Source organism: Passer domesticus, chromosome 8, assembly GCF_036417665.1.
Source record: "Passer domesticus isolate bPasDom1 chromosome 8, bPasDom1.hap1, whole genome shotgun sequence".
Lineage (NCBI taxonomy): Eukaryota > Metazoa > Chordata > Aves > Passeriformes > Passeridae > Passer > Passer domesticus.
This window is the reverse complement of record NC_087481.1, coordinates 23,265,757-23,285,918: the sequence shown is the minus strand read 5'-3', so window position 1 is coordinate 23,285,918 and position 20,162 is coordinate 23,265,757. Positions and strand designations below refer to the sequence as shown.

Sequence of the window (20,162 nt, the reverse complement as noted above, 5' to 3'; positions counted from 1 at the left end):
ACTGTACACATGCAACCTTACTGAAGGCCACACAGATGTAAATCAGCTAAATTTTAGTTTTGATCTCATTTTTCAGTTAATATTTCAGTGAGATTTTGAAATTAAAAAAATAATGATAGAACATATGTGATGTACCCTGCATTCAATACATATGCACTTAAAAGTGAGAAACAAAATCAGTGACTTCAATGATCAAAGACTGTACACAACGGTCCTATAAATCTTGTGTCAGGACAAACAATTATAAATATAAATCCTGCCTTCCAAAATAGGAAATACAGAAGAAGATGGGTGTTTGCCTCATCAAATTGGAAAAAGCAAAGTGTGGTGATGTTCAGTGAGCACATAGGCTTAGTGAGCTTGCACAGCACAAACAGCTACCTCCCACGGCAGCACAAGGCAGCAGCAGAGGCAAGGCAGGAGCACACACCTGCATGGGTGACAGTTCATGAAGCTCAGGGGTCCCCATGGCAGAGGCACCTATCCTGCAGCCAGAGCTCCTCTGCAGCTCATCCTGAGGGGAGCTCGCAGGTTCTGGGGACTCTCTGAAGGTAAGCTAAGAAGGCACATCTCCCACGGAGCCAGTCCGTACGGGACCTGAACCTGAGCACACAGCTTGGCAGAGACTCCCAGGAGGTTTCACATTGGCAAGGGTTGTAAGACCCACAGTCAGTCCTGAAAACAGCACCGTAACTAACACACACTCTTCACAGACAAGAGCTGCTTCTGGGACCTCAACAACTCATTTGTTATGTTGCATGTTTTAGGTACCAATTAAAAAGTTATGTCGAGTTACAATGAAAAGCTTATTTCAGTACTCACCAACTTTATCTTTTTTCTAATGTTTGTCTTACTACAACAATTTTGATGCTACCTCAGGAGATTTTCAATTTACTTCCCATTTTATTTAGCATTTGCACTTTGGTGGAACGCTAAAGTCATAGTCAGGATCAGGCCCCCAATCCATGAAACACCACATACGCTAATCCTTTTTAAAAAGTAGTTATTATTCAGTCTCTGTGGGAAGCAGCCCTTGGCAGGCTTTTCAAGGCTAAAGTACTTCCAATATGGAATTTATAACTGTAACATAGTTATTTGTTTTTTACATGGTAAGAATTACATGTTATATTTGTAGACCCTGCATAAATTCAATATGCATTCAGTCTTCATAGAAGTTTCCCTTTTTTTGAAGTAATTAACAGATTTATGCTATGAACCAAAACTGAACAGGTTCAGCTGAGACCAGTGTAAACATCTGTGACTGCTGAACTTCACTGTCATCAAACAAACAGCCAATGAAAGTTGGCAATAATTTATGGAAGACAATACCTGTATCATTTCCAAGCACAGGTGTAAATGTGTATAGGGCAAGAGCTTCTTTCCAAGTGAATTCAAATCCTTAGGAAAGGCTGTACCTGCTGCAGTAAAAGCAGTGAATAGGGCAGCAGATGTGCAGAACAATGTGCAGGATTGTCCAAGAGAGGGGCACAATAAAGAAATTATTATATATTATTATAGGCAGTCCTCATATTGCATTTCCAAGTACATCCTGTTTACCAAGCAACATCCTGGATTTTGAATTATTTCATTGCTAGTCAACTCAGAAGAAAATATGAAAACACCACACTGAGCAATGCAGTGGTGTTTGAGGACAAATAGCACCACCCACTAGAGAGAAAGCTGAGCAAAGAAATATCACATTTGCAAAGCTTAAAGTCAAGGTAATCAAATGAACACAACTGTTGTACCACGGAGCAAATATTGCTCCTTTTGACCCAAACACTTGCATAAAGGCATATATATGATTAAATTGTAACTCAGTCCCCATTAAGAAAATCTCTCTCTAATTTTACTTGTTGCACAATAAGAATTCCTGCTTGATACAGCTTAGAGCTTCTCATGTGACTCCGGTTTTTTAGAAATAAGTATTTTTACAAATAAGAACATCTTTAATATTGCTATTAAAATCTACTCAATAACTCTTAGGTTTCCCAGAGAGGATGGTGTCCTTACTACTGACTGTCAGTGAAAAAGAAATAAGGACACATTCTCAATAAGATCTTCTGTAAGTTTATATAACTTCTTAGTGGGACAGATTTGCAAAGCAAATAACATTACGAGATTAAGTGTCCATAAACTTCTTTCTACTGTGTTATCAAATGGTTTGGTCATGCCACCTGAAATTCTTCATTTTCCTTCCCTCTTACTCTACATCTCAGAGTCTAAACTAACACTAGTAACTTCTCCACAAAGACAAAGAAACTGGGAATACATATTTAACAGTCAAAGGACCCAAAGACAACATCTTTAAAAGCTTTGGAATTTTAAGGAGGCTGATAAAACTGTTTAAGGCCACTCTTTGAGCTCCTTCAAATTTCTGTGCAAGTCACACATCTTTTAAAGGCCATGAACTGTTTACTGTTGTTATTTGTGTAAGTCACATATACACGTTCTGCTCCATGCTGCCCATGCTGCAAACAACTGTGCCCCCCTAAGAGACCATTATTTCAACAACTACTTGACTGAGCCAGTGGAAAGAACAACCAAAAGGACAAAAGAGAACCATTTCACATAAACTGCTAACAAAATAAGAGTAATATTCAAGCAGTTGTACCAATTGTTAGTAAATGTTACATGGCTGGAAAGTTCCACAAGATTTACAGCTCTTCCTTTATAGAATGGACATCATTCCTTTACAGCCTCATGCCCTGTAACCCTTTCCAAATTCATGACACTAATAATGCTTTAATGCCTACTCTGGAGTGTGTGTAATAATATCACATATATCCAAATATTTCTACAGAATATACACCAGTTAACATCTACTTTTACACTTTGTGATCAAGGCCCCAAATTGCTACATCTGGCACATGCAACACAGAGAAGCAGATCTGTGTTCCTCTTGTGGTTTGGCCCAGTCTCCCTTCTATCCTGCGTGCAGGGCTGGATGGCTGCCTGCTGTGTGCTTGCATTCCCTTGCTGCTCAGTGCTGTGCCTCAGTTCTGCCACACTTGGCATCTCTGCTCCCACTTGTTAGGATTCCCTTTGGTGCTTTGGATTTGCAACCTCCAGCAACAGCCTGGGGAAACACCAGCATTTGAAAAAAAAAGTCTCCCTTTTGGGAAGGAGTTGTCAGCCTCCTCAGAGAGGAATCCCTCTGGCTAACAGGTGTTCCTGATGGTGCCCAGCAAGCACACAGTTTTTCCTGGCTGTGAACTGTGATCAGACTGACAATTATGTGTTTGCTCATGTCCTTGACAAAAGTTCATTCAGACACAACATTAGGCTGATTGTTTTTTCCTGCCACCTTCTTACATATAATTTTAAGTTACACATTAAGTCTTTCCCTTCCTCCCCAGCAAAATTCATGCAATAAACAGGTTTCAAAGCACTTAGCAAGTTTAACAGATTTGTAAAAGTAACAGTTGGCAGAAGCATCTACTTGTTATCCCCGACACCCAGTGAAGGTTTCAAGGCCCAAATAGAGCTCAGTAGTGGGAGAGATGATTATTATTCTACACTGCATGTATCTGCAGCACAGATCTCCCCTGCAGGGGAAGCACCTAAAACACAGCACCAGGCACCACTGCCCTTCAAGAGTTGGCACTATTTACCTAGGAGCAGCCCCAGCAATGGCAGCACATGTGCACTGACCAGCCTGCTGCTGGTGTCTGGCCACACAGCCTGCCCAAAGACAGCTGCTAACCCTGGGCAAGGCACAGCTTCAGTACACTTCCCACAGCTTCTCCCAAATGCTGGTCCTGTCAGATGCAGCACAGCTCCCTGCCAGAACCAGCCAGGAAAGATGTCCCTGTGCTTTTCTGAACAGAGACTTATTATAAAAATTGTTACAGGTGGATGTTACTGTACATTTGGTGGATGATTTGCAGGCCTCACAAATTGTCCAGGTTTTGGCTGGGATAGAATTCATTTCCTTAGCATATGCTCAGTATATAAACTGAGGGGGGAGCTACCTGGAAGGGGCTGACTGATGTTTGGGGATGGGCTGAGCGTCAGTCAGCAAGCAGAGCAACTGTATTGTGCATTAAGTATTTGGTTTTGGCAGATTTTTTACCCTGAGTTTTATTAACTTTTATTACTATTAGTAGCAGCATTATATGCTGTTATTATTATAATTAATCATTAGTATTATTATTTTTCACTTTGTTTCAATTACTAAACTGCTCTTTTCAATCCCCTAGTTTTTTTCCTTCTTCCCTGTCTCTTCTTCCAGTCCCACAGCAGCAGGGATGTGAGTGAGTAGCTGCATGGTACTTAGTTGCCCATCCAAGTGAAATCACAACAGTCCTTTTTTGCTGCCAGTGTAGAGCTTGGAGATTTGATGTAACAGCAGATGTGAGCCGAGCATGTTAATTTGTTATAAGCATCTATTGCATTGTTTTAATAACGAGTGGTGCCACCATTGATTTATTTGCTCTCTGAACTGCTGTGCTTGTTGTCAGGGTTGTGCTCTGTCACACCTCGCTGGCAGTCGATGATTCCTGGGGTGATGTTTATCACCCTTGGGGCCTGCACTAAGGTTATCATTTTGGGGAAACACTGTAGCATTGTGTACAATTCTGTCTTCTGATCTGCCAGAATTGCTAGTCAGACATTACTGTGATGTGTGATGACATTACATGATATGTGCTCAGAGCACTGATGTCCCCTCTTTTTTCTGGAAGCCATCTATTGGGAACTAACAAATACACTTTGGGCCTTTTCTCCTCAGAGAGATAGCCTGAGGGGGAGCATCTTCCTGCACCTTCCTGTTTGCCTTTCAGAATCTTTATTCTCCTCTAAGTTGATTACAGTAGCACTTGAAAAATGTTAAAAACTTTGAATATCCTTTGAATACTCTAGAATCCAGCCTGTTCCCTTTGCTAGGAAACAGAATGTTGCTGAATATGGTTCAGGTCTTGTTTAAGGTAAACTGTTTAAGAATCTCACCAAGAGATCTGTCTCAAGGCTGGATAGTTACAAGTGTGTGGGATAATATGGATGAGTGCTTAGGACTGTGCTGCTGCTACCATCTCTCAATTTCTACTTCCTTTTCCCTGACTTTCTCAAGCACGTCTTCCCTCCCAGAATGACTCCTTTGACTGTCCCGTGCTTCTGAGCTGTCATTGCTGTCTCTTGCTAAATAATAAGAAGCTGCAATCGCCTCCTATTTCTTTCTGCCCTCCTGCCATCCCTCATTTTACTGGCTCTGGTGGTTTTGTATGGGAGGCATTCACAGAAGTGATGCAAATCTTCCAGCCACTGGAAAGTTGGACACGAACTGTGTGAGAAACATATGTTAAAGACAAAAGAAACCCGGGAACTTTCTCTTTTTCCTTCTGGCCAGCAAGGAGTTAACACGGCTGGCCCAGCCCCTGTCTCGGCTCGGCTGGGCCAGGTAGCTCCTGCCGAAGGGTGCCCGCTGCCTCCCACCAGCTGCCGGGCGAGGGGAGAGGAGAAGCCATCAGCCCCTTCCCGGTGTGCTGCTGCTGAGTTCTGGCCTGGCTGCTGACATCCTTGCCATGCTCCCGCTTCAATCTACTGAGCCTGGCCAGGGCCAGGTGACCATCTGCAGGCCCTGGGCGAGATGTTAACTCTTTCAGTGCTTCAAGCCTCCCTTGAGTGAGAGCAGGAACAAGATGCATGTAGAGGAGCAACAAGAAGATGGTGAGATCAGTAAAGAAGAAGTCAAGTCCCAGATAGGAGGGATGAGGAGATGCCTTTAGTTTTGGGCTGAAATCCTCTTGTAAAACTAGGGAGAAGGACTCTTCTTTCCCTATAACACATTAAAGTATGGGGACAAGAAAGTATTCAAATTATAGATATCGAACAAAGGCCTCCACGCTGAAGTAAGCAGATATTAAAGTAGCTGTGATTCTATAAAAAGTTTGAACAGAGAGAGAGAAAAGAGTGATGAAGATCCTGTGCCCCCAGGAAGAGAAGATCTCTGTTCTTAGAGATTAAGATGATTTCAAAGATAGATAATGAGAACCTTTGCTTTTAAACAGCTCATCTTTAAAACAGTATTCCAGTTGACAGTATATGTTGACATAACCCATAAACACAACTGTGGGAAAAGCTTGTGGAAAATGGGAGGGATTTCACAATTGCCAATGTCCCCAGGCATCTGCTATTTGTGGAAAACTGAGAGCCATGAGAGAACTGTTTTCTTGTAGAGAAGTCTCCATAACATTAACAAGACAGACTTCTCTCCATAAGTGAACTGAAGAAAGACTGTTCTAGAGGTAAACATACTGAAAATTTTAGGTTTTGTCTCTTTACATTGTCAGTGGGAAATAAAAGGTTGTGGGGGGAGAAGAGTCCTGAAGGTTTTGTGTCCCAGGTGGCATGGCAAGATGTATTCTATTTGCCATCTGTATGGCAGTTGTCTTCTGTTAACTGAGCAATTGCCCTTATCTCTTCCACGCCCACTCCTCCCTGGGGTGTGGGGGGGGAACATCTGCTGATAACAGGCTGTTGAATGTCACTGCATGACTGATAAGAACTACAGCATCCCATTGGAACATGCTCCGCCCAGAGGGAGGAGCCAAGCATTCCATCCAGATATAATCTGAAGATTCTGGAATACCAACACAGATTCTTCACTGGATCTCTCAGAGGAACAGCAGCTGCTTCTTCTTCCACTGGATCTTCAGAGGAAGACTACACCTCTTTCTACAGCATCCCTGCTCCAGCAGAACCACACCTGACACTCCAGGAGGACTGCAGCCATATTTCCAATTGGACTGCTACCAACACCCTGACCAACAGGGTGTCAGGTTGTTTTGACTCTTTCAGTGATGTTTTAGTTTACTGCATTGTTTGTTTTATCCTTTATTTTTCTTCCCTATTAAAGAACTGTTATTTCCTGTTCCCATATTTGCTGTCAGAGAGCCCCTTAATTTAAAACTGATAGCAATTTGGAGCGGAGGGGGGGCGGGTTTCACATTCTCCACTTCAGGGGAGGCTCCTGCCTTCCTTAGCAGGCACTTGTCTTTCCAAACCAAGACATTTTGTTCTGATTCTTATTACTCTTTCTTTTAGTTACTGTAAATAATTTTTGTCTTTATACCCTTTTAAAGTTTTGAGCCTGCTTTGCCTTTCTCCTAATCCTGTATGACAGCAGGAAATCAGTAAGTACATTCTAGTGAGTGCACTGGTGATTGGCCAGCACTGAACCCATCACACTAATGGTGCATTGGCCCAGAAATCTCAAATTGGCAAGCCAAATCCAGTACATTATCATTGAAAATTTTAACACAGGAAGCACTCAAATGATTCTGGCAGTGCCACACAGAATTTGTCCAGTGTAGGCAGAAAAAGTGCACAGAGTACATTGTGTACAGATGCACATGGTAAAAATCATTCCTAGGTTGCTAAAGCCATATTCAAACAAAGCATACATTCTCACAGCTTCTTTACCATTGGGATCTTATGGTGACAGTAAGTAAAAAGTTTCAAAAAAGGAGCATTATAAAACCTTTTTTGGTTGTTTTAAATGCTAGACTTTGAAAGAAATCAAGGTAAGAATGTATATTAAGAAAAAAACCTCAGGACCCAGAGCCCGTATGAAAACATCACTCAGCACTGAGGGTTGCATTGCTCAAACCTGTAAGCTCACTTTTCTTGCTGCCTCTCTTGCCATACTAGCAAATCCTCAGTGATCGTTTGTAAATTATGGAATCTTATTGCTGGAGAAAAAAGATGGGAACATGAAGTACTGGTGTTTTCTAACTGAATCCTATATTTTTACACCACTCCTTGAGCATGGCTCAGCACTGATGGACACAGGCGGTGCCACTTTAAGGAACCTCTATCAAACACCATGGAAAAGCCCTGAACTCCTGCAATTTGCAACAGATCTTCCAAAATGAACCTGAATCAAAACATTTCCTCCAAGACTTAACAAAGCTCATATGCCATGAAGGGACACAAAAACATCAGGACACAGTGTCATCTCACAAGTTATATCCAACCAAAACATTAACAGCCCATTCCCAAAAGCCTGCACTCCATCATCCCCAGTCCAGGGGAGCATCACACCACTATAGTTATTCACTATATACTATAGCCATGCATCAGTTAGCATGGTGTCTCATCCTATCTACTCAGAAAGTCATGATATATAACATTTCTAGTCCTCTGTACTCACAAAAAGCCTTTCAGTTCTTGTTTGGCCTGGCTTTAAACAATACAGAAGCTTTATTGTCACAAATTAGTTTTACTGTCACTTTCCTCAGTTCAAGTCAGGCAATCCACAGACTAAATTAGAATTATGTAGAAGTAGGGGGTTAAAAACTGCAGTTCAGGTTAAAGACACTGCAGGTGTGCAGTTTAATGAGTTCTTAATTGAGTAGTGGGAGAGCATAAAAAGGAAGTGCAAAAAGTGATTACAGGGCTCTTTCTGCAAAGGGACCAGTGCAAGCACTGAACTCTATAATCAAGAATAAAGAAAAAAAAGTTCATCTCTAATTTTTCTCTGTGCTGTAGTTTTTGTTCTTCATGCTCAGGATGTAAGGTTAAAACTTGTACCATCAAGTTAACAGATAAGATTAATTTTTTTTGAGATGCGCTTGTTTTAAGGCTAAGATTGAAAAAAAAAAACTACATAAAAAATAACTTTGATCTGAAAAATACATTGCCTTCACTCCTCTCTGGCTTCTGCTATTGAATTAACTTCATAGTGTAACTGCAGAGGGAAAAATGGAAGGAGACACCACATTGAAGGGAAAAGACAGCTACTTGGGGTTTATTTTGATCTCCCTCCTCTCTCCAAGAAACAAACACCACAAAACCCCAAAGCCTCTTGACTCTGTTCAGGAAAGCCACCTACAATATGACAGTGCAGCATTGCTACTGCTTTGGCAGACACTGCAGGAAAACACTCAGACATTTCAATAAATACTCAGGAAAATTTATATTGACTGCAATGTTGGATATTCTGGACATTGACTTCACTCCCACACATAAATCTAAGAAATGCTCAGAGCTATTTCCACCTTCATTGGGGCAGAAAAGTTACTGAAAGCCCAGTGCACCATCACTTAGCACAGCTCTTTTATTTCCCAAAATAAGATGACTAAAAAAAAGTAAGTAAAAAAATTAAGTATCTTCACTAGTAGTTCACTGCAGTTCAAATGTTACTTGAAATATGGGGGGTTTCATACAAATTTTGTATTTAGAACTCTGAAATTCACGAGAAAGCACAATCTGCCTCAAATTCTGGGGAAATAAGAATTTTTTATACATAAAGGTTTCACTACCACCTGTTTTATGAGAAAAGTTTTTTATTTGTATAGCTATATTAAACTCCTATAATCACTTTGTATGCTAGATGGGCTTTATTTTTTTAGTCTAAGGATTTTTTCAAGTCCTTTTACATCAGGCTTTAATACTTCAAAGTTTTTGTTGTTATTGTTTTCTCCTACAAACAAACATTTAACTGCATGTTGCTGGCAGGGAACACTTAGCTACTCTTCAGAAAGCCACAGCAGCCTCAAATTTACCAAGCTGGTTGCAGTTACTGATTTTTCCTCAGTATTGTGGGCTCTGTTTCTGACTCCAAGAGTCCTTTCCATGTTCTGTACAAGCAAACAAGCACGTTTGTCCAAGAGGTGCCCATTGGCATCACCACTTTACCAGTTACTGAAATACCCCCACATAAGTACTTCTTAAATGAAGGTCAGGTTCTCTAACCTATTATCTATCATTGTTACTTATTATTTCATGTATAAAGCAGCATGTGTTCTTTTAAAGCACTTTGCTGATAGTAAAATCTGCAATAGAAATGTCAACTGTATTTCAAAGGATCTTGTCACCCACATCAGGACTTAAACACTGCAGACCAGTGCTCAGATCACTGATCAGGGAAATTATTATAAACTCCAGCCAGAAAAATGAAAGAAAACGCAGCTCACAGTATCTTTTCAGGGAGTGAAAGAAATGCATGAGATCATTTCATGTTGATTGTGCTTGCTGTTTTTTTCCTTGATATTTCACAATTGTTCCAAATTCAGGTCTAGCAAGTGAATTCTCCCATCCTGGGGATATTGATGCAGCTACCTTTGAAAACCACCAGAAGACAAGATTTCAAGGATTGTGCCTTCCAAAAGGTATTTTTTCTTTAATAAACTTTACTTCTTCATATCTGATCCCATCTCTGAAGTTTTATTGAGAAAAACCTAAAAAACTAGTACTATACACAGTATTTTTAAACTATGGGTATATATTTCATTATTAAATCAATATGAAGAGCTGATTTTTTTTTTCCTTACATCCAATTAATAGATTGTAAAATCCACATTCATGGAGTTCAAGTCTGAAAGAAAAAAAAAATTCTGATATATCTAGTTTATGGAACAGTGGGAAAATTTGTCCTGCCCTTCCTTCCAGCTCAATAAACACCCTCAACCTGTGTATCTTCAAATTCAGGGCTTCCTGCCAACTTTCTAAATCACTAACAAACCCAAACAAGCACCAAAACAGAGATGAGCTCACCACAAATCACTGCTTAACAAAAGAGAGCTGTTCACAAGCTGAACCAAAGCAATATCTAAGAGAAATCTGAAAGTCTAACTGCAAAATTGTCCCTCAAAACCGATTATAACACTTAACAGAACAAAACCACTGATCTGCTGAATTCACAAGCATCAATCTATAGAAATTGCAGTGTTTAGTTACACATCCCAATTTAAAAGTTCAACAAATTTAATCTTTACCATGACAACATCTAGATATTTGGAAAATGAGTTATTACCCAATGAATAAATCACAATCTTGGAGTTAAATATGCCTTACACATTTTCATCACAGATTGATGAGTCCTCTTATACATCCTAACTTCTTTCTCTGGTGGTGTAACTTCATGCGGAAAAAAAAAAATTCTACATAACATGTCGCTCTGATTTTTTAAGATTTTCTAAGCCTTCTGATGTTTGTATTCTTGTAGCAAACTTTCTCACACACTTTCTGTAAACAACTTATTGTTTTGCATTCCTTTATGGAGGAGGAGAAACTTAATAAACTGTTGGTTTATCTAGTGTCATTAGAAAAGTAACACTTTCACCCTCCAATCCACTGTCACCTTTAAAAATCTATAAATGTTAAAATAAAAAAATGAACTTCCTTTTTTCCTACCTTGAGAGAAACAGCATATCTGTGTCGTGTTGTCACTTGTCCTATAGTAACAATAACACAGCAGGTTTCAGATAACATCTTCTCATTTTTGTTTTAAGACATTATCACTGCCTATTTCATTAACCATATCAATGAAGGTTCTATGTGGCAATGCCTGATGTGGCACACCATTTATAAGGTAAAATTGCAAATAAAGCCCTTTACATGTAATTTAAGCTTAATACCAGTAAAGCTCTATCATCTCCTCTGGAATACAGACACATTTTTGGTTCTGCCTTTGTTTCATTTTATCATCTCACTATGTATGGAGATAAAGATAAAGCAAGGGATATCTATCCATATACAAAAGAGACAAATTTCTGTCCTTTCACCTCTACTATACAGTAGCTGTGCAGAAAACATCTTCTTAAAGCAAATGTGAATTAATATCCTGAAACATGTTTTGAAAAGCCACCCTGTACCAGAAATTCCAAGGGATGGATACATCAGAGATAGCTACTTTTAAAAAGCAATTTTTTAAAGAGGAAATAATCAGTGGGAATATTAGTATTCAACTACTTATTGCTGCAAGGACTATGGCTGCCCACACTTCTAGGAGTGAGATAAATTCAACTGGGTAAATATATTAGAAAAAACCATATGATCAACTAGTGCCAATTTTTCCATATCAACTCCAGTTTACAAAAAGGTTACTTTTGTAACATAGTGCAGTTACAAAACAGTTTTTCTATTTATATCAATCAGGCATGTTAATTAATTTCAGCCTTAGACAGTCATGTCACTTAAAAGTTTGTATCGCTGGGGTATGTATCTATTTTTCTGTATCCCATTCATATGAGAAAAATTGACAAAACCACAAAAATGCTGGAATGATAAAGGTTGTCAGGGTAACAAATCATACACACAGGTAAAAGGGTAAAATATAATTATGCAGATGGCAAAATAAAAGACGGTAATTTACAACTGATGCAGAAAATGACTAGCTTAATAAGCATATCACACAAATCAGTTAGTTAACAACCTAATTTATAACTTTCTGAAAAAGTGCAAAGACAAAGTAGAGACTAGAAAGAGTTTAAGTGCTTCGTATTTCAGCAATGCACATACTAAGGACAACATTAATAGACCAGCAGCTTATTAAGTAATTTGATGCCACGTGATTACCCCACTCCCATCTGCTCTAATGAGCAATTATTTCTTCTGATGATTGATTCTTTTCAAGAGGTAAAATAGGAAACATTTTGCCACACAGAAATGGCAGAAGTCCATAGGTGTGAGGTTATCAGCTGAAAACCTATTCTTTTTTACAAACATCAGCAAACAATCCTCAGGCCAGAATGACTGCCCCCTTCAGTGCATTCTTACAAGTCCATTAGAAAGCACCATAGGAACTGAGACATTCTTCTCCCTGCACACCAAAATGCACATCTGAGTATGTTTTTTTGAAAAGCTATACAGAATTAACTATTTTAATAATAAGACACTTAGAGGGATTAAAAAAAATTGGTAACTCGGAAGGAATAAGTAAGGTCATGGTAGTTTCTGAACTCCTAACTTAACAAATTAATCCAGCACAACATAAAAGTTAAACATGTCTCTAAGTCCTACTGACTTAATAAAGTTTAAAGAGGAAAGAGAAAAGACAAAGATTATTTTTTGTGCACAAGGAGGAGGTGTTAAATTAAAAAATAAATGCAAGAACACATGGCACAAACAAGGAAGCTATCTGATAGCAAGGTGTTCAGGAAAGGTTTTAAATTTCCAAGGAAGAAAGTGATCACCTGTGTGGCATACTGATAATACCAAAGAGTAGGGTGGCATAATGCAGCAGTAGGTACAGGTAGGGATCCAACATGCAGCCCTGTGACTGTGGTGGTAGAGCTGCAGCATTTATTGCAAGGAGAGAAGCAGCAGCCCTTAGAGTCTGTATTAAGGTTTCAGAAACAGTCTTGGCAGAAATGAATAACAGGTAACTACAAGGGCATTTCATTTGTGACATTAAGTCATTAGACTGATTATGTGTCCATCTGCTCTGCTTTGCAAATTGGACTTCTGTGTGCATTAGTAATCATAAACCGGGATATATTGTGATGCAGGCTAGGAAATACATGTACAAACAGTCATGAGTAGGGCCCTGAGAGTATTACAGCTACTCAGTGTCATAAACATTAATGACTGAATCGTGCAGTTAGCTGACTGCAAGGTAGCGCCTTCAGAGCAAACAGAGTACAGGACCTACATCGAGGAAATAAAGGAATTTTCAGTGTAAATATGTATAAAGGACTTTAGCCTACCAAAACAGAGAGAGATGTCAGTGAAGAGAGGGCTCAGCATTGTAACTGTTCATCACCATCACCACCTTGGCATCATTTCTCATTTACACAGTGGATTCCATTACAGACAAAGGTACCAGTCATTTGGCTCTGCTTCTCCTTCTATTCACTGGTCTGAACTGTGCTTGTCTCTGCAGTAAAATGTAGCAATACCAAAGCATTGCAAAGCATGCTCTGGCCCTGTCCTGGAACAGGGGCTCCTCTGCTGCAGACCTACACCCCCCTCACCCTCCCCTTTGATTATGCAGGTGCAAGAGTGCTGTGCTATGTTGGCATCAGGTCAGGGAGCCAACTCCATTCCTGCCACACTTACAGGGATAAGCTTGGTGCGGGTGCTTAAGATTCAAATTAAAACCATGTTCAAGGAGCTGGAACTCCTCTGGATGTCAAGGAAGGAGAACCTCTCCAAGAGCCCTTTAATGGTTTATACATTATGACAGCTTTTACTTGAATAATTTACAGGGTGAGCAGTTGTACTGTAAAAGTATTTTTGTTAGCTATGTATTCATGTCAAGGGAAGCAAAAATAGTACAGTTCTAATGGATACATTTCCATTAGTACATTCTATGTTTTTCTCATTCTGCCCTAAGGCTATCATTAACTATGGTAACAAAGGAAATTAAAATGATTCCTGTCACCTCTCTTCTTTATTAATATTTAATGATTTTTAATTTGAAAGCTTTAATCCATCCTTTCATAAAAAGGATAAAGCAGTAATTCTTAAAAGCCTTTTGCCAATTTTTTTTCAGTCATGCCTTTATGCAACAAATCACCAAAAACCACATAGGAATTTAGTTTCTGGTACATACTTGCCTGTTTCATCAGTATTCAGAGAACCAACTATGGGCATGAACCTGCACCCATCACCAGCACAAGGAGTGATTCAATATAGCACATGTGCATGTTTCTCTATAAGCAAACAATTAAGTTGTTTCTTGTTCAACAAAGCATTAAAGCAAAAGCTGTTAACTATAAGCTGTGCTCACTGCCAGGAATAATATTTTGATTATTTAAATTAGACTAATAAAGGTAGAAAACATGCTGCCTAGGAGTGGTTTAGGAAGAGAATCCAAGCTTGATGAGCTTTTGTTTTCATCCAGCCAAGAAAAAAGGGGAGGGAAACATGGATTGTGGAAGTCCATCCTCTGCGGCTCGCTCGAGAGATAAGCCCAGGCTGACCTCAACCCAGAAATCACTGCCTGCTGAGGGAGGTCCTTGCTGGGTGCTAGAAGCAAAGCTTCTCACTGTCTCTCTAGAGATCTACTATCACAATTTTGACCAAAAATAATTCACCACCCCCATCCTTATCCAGGCCTGTCACATTGTTCCTTCCCACACTGCTCTGGTCTTTGGAGTCAGCACAAGCATCTGCCTTGATTACTTCAGAGCCACGTGGAAAACAAGTAGAGAATTGAAAAAATAAATCACTCCCCACCACCCCAGCTTAGGAGCTGAAATAGCTCATTGTCTGATTCCACATTTCACCAATCTTCATTAAATACACTGCCCTGAAGCCTTCCTAGTACTGCCAAGACATGAACTGAAGTTAGAGTGGCACATACACCCCAAACTACTCTTCTCCTGGAAAGTGGTATTTGAATAACACAGAAAACATTAGAGCATAAGAACCATTAGTTATGCCTGGTCCTTCATGTATACTGGATTTCCTCATGACACTTACCAAAACACAATTAGCTAGTATTTTGGAATTTTTTTAAAATATATTCAAAATCTTGCATCATGACAAAAATTTGGAAAATTCTCCTCTGGCTACAAATGAGCAAACTGCCCTTTTCCTGGATACAGCAGCCATGAAGTGTGGAAAGTAGGTCTTTCTGAGTCCTAATCAGAGGGGGTGAGGTAGGACACACCATCTTCCAACTTCAGAGGAGAAGGTATGTGTAACAGAGGCTGCAGGGTCTGTTTTAATAGGCAGGGTAACTGCCTCCAATATGTCAGGCTATTGATTTGCAAATTTCAGATGTTCTGATTCATCCACCTTTCCCACTGCAACTGTTCCATTATGTAGAAACACCCAGGTATTTGTTTATACACATATCTTCTGCAGACAAAGAGAAGAGGAGCCTGAAGACTGGGTTTGTTTTTGAAGTGGAGGAAAGCTGAGTTCAGTCTGCACTCTAAGAACAGCAGAATTTTTACCCACACTGGTACCTTACCTCCCCACAGGTCACCCTGTACACTCAGCTGCTGGGCTGTGCTGATATTGGCTGGAATTACTTTGAACAGAACAGGTAAGAAAAGCTTCAAGTTAATTAACTAGCTTCCATTTCATTTATCTATCTTGAATGAAAAAACCCAAAAACATTAAAAACTCTGACCCAATTATTTAATACATAAAAGGAGCCTTTGTAGCAGGTGTAATATTCCTAAAAGGTGATTAGTGAGAAATATACATCAGACCTTAACGGGAATGCGGCTTTGATGCTTTGATGTTGGCTGGATTACCTGGTGTGCCACTGAAGAAAAAGATCTCAAGGGAAAGAGTTAGCAGGCATTGCATGTCTGCTGGGGGATGCAACAATCAGATAGGACACAGTCTCCTGGGCTGTTGTATTCAACCCAACAGGCAAACACACACCAGGTCACCCATAACCCACAGAGCCAGGTTCCCCCAGCTCTGCCCATAAAGGACCCACCTCCTGCTAACTATGGGGAGCTTTGACTCCAGGGGGTTTACTTCAGCACCAAACCCTGTCAGATTTCACAGTCCTTAAGATAAACTAAACAATATTCTAAACAACAGCTGAGGTAGAAATAAAATACATTTTAAAAAGACAGTGTCTGAAAAAATATAAAGTAGGTTTTTAGTTTCTCTAGCACAATGAACTTACCTGAACCAAGAGGATGTAAACACATTTCTAAGAAATGTAGCATTCAGAACAGTTTCTTTGATCAGAGAGTCTTTAAAAATTCACAGTGACAGAGGATATGTGTGTGAAGGCCATTTGATCTGGATGAGCACAGCACTACTGCACAGAATCATCGTGGTTAACCAGAGGACCAACAAAAACTCCTTCTCCTTTCCAAAAGCAGAGGGAACTCCTTTTGCCTTGGGCTCTCCAACTTGCTTAAACTTAACTTTGCCATCTTTCTTTTTATTATTTGATTGGCACAGTGAGAGTTCTCCCACTTTGATTTATTGTAGCCACAGGAATGGGAGCAACTATACATTCACATGTCTTTGTGCATATAGCAGTAAGCACAGCAGGAAACTCATTTTTACAATAAAACTTTTCCAAATTCAGAATACAAAATGGCCACATGCTTCACATGCAATATCCTAGTAATGAAAAGAGGTAAATGACTTAAAACTGTAACAGACAAGAAACTGTACATCCTTTTTTTCATTTCATACTATTTGAAAAGCCAACAAAAACCCCTCCAAAATACAGCTGCCTATTGCTGTGTCAAAATGAATATTTTTCAAATGCAACAGCATCTGAAAGGCTAAAAGTGTTCTCTTGTTTCAGGCTCAAAAGTGATTTTCATAGTTGAGTATATTACTACTGTTTAACATGGGAACCAAGACATCAGCCCCCAAGGAAAGTGGGTAGGACTGCCATGCTCCAAGACAGTTCTTGAGCACTTCCCATAAATTACCAACATTGTGCCATGCCTTTATGCACCTACTGCAAAATGATTCAAATCTGTGCATTATACTTATTTGTACTTGAACCTGGCTTAAGTTCAGGTGAGTTTGGGAGGGTTGTACTTCCTAAAAACATTAACAGAATATTAACATCCACAGGGCAGCTGATATTTAAATCTTAAAATAAACATAAATTGATGGCATGGGGGCAAGGGGCAAGAAGGGGGAAAAAAGGGGAGGACAAGGAAAATAAATGAGCTTTGTACAGAAGAACATGATTAAAAACTTGCCACCAAAGCGTCAGCTTGAAACACCAACACCTGCCCTGTCAAACCCTGTTTTAGGAACTGTACACAGAAGTGACTAATATTGTACTCATTGTGGACAGTGCTTTCCAACAAAAATGTGAAATGTGTGTGTTGATTTTTCATTGCAACAGGAATGTGCTTTGATCTGTTTCCCTATGTATTTGAATGATTCTTGCATAGAGGTCTCTTTCCTGTGGTCCAATGTAAGAAAAAGCAGTTTGAAACAGAGAATACCAGAATTAAATACCATGTACATCTCCCTTTATGTACATGGTTTCCAGCAGTATTGCAAACATTCTACACAGTTCAAACCCAGTCTAGACACCAGTGCTCTGCAGAAGCAGGGAATGCCTGTATAGGATTCAACGCGACGCCCATGGCAGGGAGAAATGATGCAGGGAGAAATGATGAGGACAGCATTGATACCAGAAGGCTAATTAATTACTTTATTATACCATATTTTTCTATAGTATATTACACTGCATCTAAACTGAAACTGCACAAGCACTCAACTCACTGAACACAGTCCTGTGACTGTCTCCTGACTGACAGTCTGGACATGCACTTGGCCCTGATAGGCCAAGGAAACAAAACACCATCACTTTGGGTAAACAATCTCCATATTGCATTCTAGTTTTGCACAAACACAGGAGCAGCAAATGAGATAAGAATTGTTTTTGCTTTCTCTGAGGTTCCTCACTGCGATTCCCAGAAAATATCCCTGAGAAGTTGCGCCTTGCTTTTCTCTGTGAAGAGAAATGTGGCCACATGCCTGTACTGGTTTAAGCTTTGATCCTCCTGGCAAATTTGCTAACAAGAGAGTTGACTGCTGCCTGACTGCTTTCATGGATGTTTGTGAACACCATTGGTTTTCCCAGCTTAAGCAATAAGAGAGATTTTGAAATGTACTTGTCAAGAGATCATAGTGTTTTCACTGGAAGACACTTTCACCTCAGAGCTCCACATGGAACAGAGTCGTAACAATTTTCCAGCCCTGGATATACCCAAGCCTAGAATAATACCCCTCCTTGGTACCAGACACATTTGCAGACTGTGTTAATCAAGGAGGTAAGGGATAGACGACACTTCTTGAAGACAGAACACCTGAAATTTTAATGTTGCTTTCATAAAAAGTAGCAACTTCATGATGCAGGTTATCAGCTGTTTAAAAATATTGTAAAGGTGCAACCTAAACCCTTTATGAAAGACCAGGACTGAGATTACAAACACAACACCAGTTCAGTCCACTAACACACGTGATTTATGGTAGTCTTGATTGACACAACTGGGCCATCCTGAGTCTCATCTGAGTCTACTTCATCCTTGACATCCTTTACAGAGATTAAACTGGATTCAACTAATGAGGAATCTAGTAAATTTTGTTTGTTTTGCTTACTAATTCTGTACATTTTAAATACTGCTCTGGAAGCCTTAGTTTCTTCTGTGTGCTTTTCACAGTAGAATTGAAGACAACCATCCAAAATAATTTTTCCAAAAAGTACTCTTTTACACAATTGCTCTTCACCAGCTTCAGTACAAAGTCATATGAGTTGATTTGTGGCTCTTTAATATAAAAGCTGTTTAATTTGACTTAGCTGACTTTGCAATGAAGCAGAAATGATCACTGCATGATCAATTCTGCAAGGATGAGATGACACAGCTTTCAGCATATGGAAAATAAGAAGTTGATAAGAAAATGAGGGAAAAGGCAGCATTATCTTAAGTACTGCAGCTGTTCCTAGACTGGGAAAACATATTCCATGCCCACTGCACTTGAGCTTTCTTTTCCAATTGCTCCTCAAATTTACTGTATCTTCATGACAGCAGTCTCAAGAATGGGAATAATCTGAGGACTCTACAATAATTCTCTCCTGAAAGTATCGCTCATTAGAAACTCAGTATTTTTAAAACTATCATGGCCCTGGTTTGTGCCACAGTTACAAGTGTCCAGAATGTGAAAGGAGTTTTAGCAAAAAGCTTATGAGAAATTTTGGGTCAAGTCACTGATCTCACCATTGTTGAGGAGCTCACCAGAGAAGGCCAGGCAAAGAGTCCATTTTCTTGTGCAGAATCCAGCTGGCTGAGGGCACATCTGCCTTGTCCTGCACCTTCCCACTCAGTATTCACCTTTCATATTCTTCAAGGAACAAGGCAAACACCCTTTTTCAAAATTAAATGACTTGACATATGTTATTCTTTCATCCACTAACAGGTCAGTGCTCTATACACCAAATAAACCATGTGTTATTTGGTAGCTGTAAACTACAACCTTAAGCACTGTCCTCGTTCCCTCCTATTTAACTGTTCCTTTCCATCTGCCTTAAAAATGGAAAATGTAGTTTACAGAAATTATTTAGCTGTACAATTTTCAAGATTTTTAGGTGCTTGACTTCACAACATTAAAGGTGATTCTTTTCATGCCTGTGTTTCTTAGCGCATGGGGGAGTGGGTGGAGACAAAGAGACCACTCACCCGATGTTCATGTGGCAACAGAGAGTGTTTATTCTCCAGCTCTTCCTTATAAAGGGCATTTGAAAAACCCAGTCTGGATAGTCTATTGGTCTGATCTTTACGCCCCCCAAAGTCTTGGACCAGTGATATGCCTGCAGCCTTAGGAAAGATATGATTGGGCAAAGCCCGTGTCAGTCAACTCAGGGGCTGGTTAATTTGCCTAGTACAAGCTAACTTGGACTATGATACATGGCAGCATCTCACCAGTCTGTCTTTATAAAAATTGCAACCTGCTCTCTCTCACCCATTTGCAAGGGCCCTTTG

At 39.8% G+C, this 20,162-nt stretch overlaps 1 long non-coding RNA gene across 2 annotated transcripts in view; it reads right to left on the bottom strand.

Moving 5' to 3' along the window:
* LOC135306141 (uncharacterized) overlaps window positions 1-19,865 on the bottom strand; it is a 31,140-nt gene extending 11,275 nt beyond the window's left edge. The window contains exon 1 of one of the 2 annotated variants that reach the window (XR_010366983.1): window positions 19,401-19,865. This is a non-coding gene — a long non-coding RNA (uncharacterized LOC135306141). The remainder of the gene's footprint in view (window positions 1-19,400) is intronic. The other variant, XR_010366984.1, reaches the window with a different exon arrangement.
* Between the last annotated feature and the right edge of the window lie 297 nt (window positions 19,866-20,162).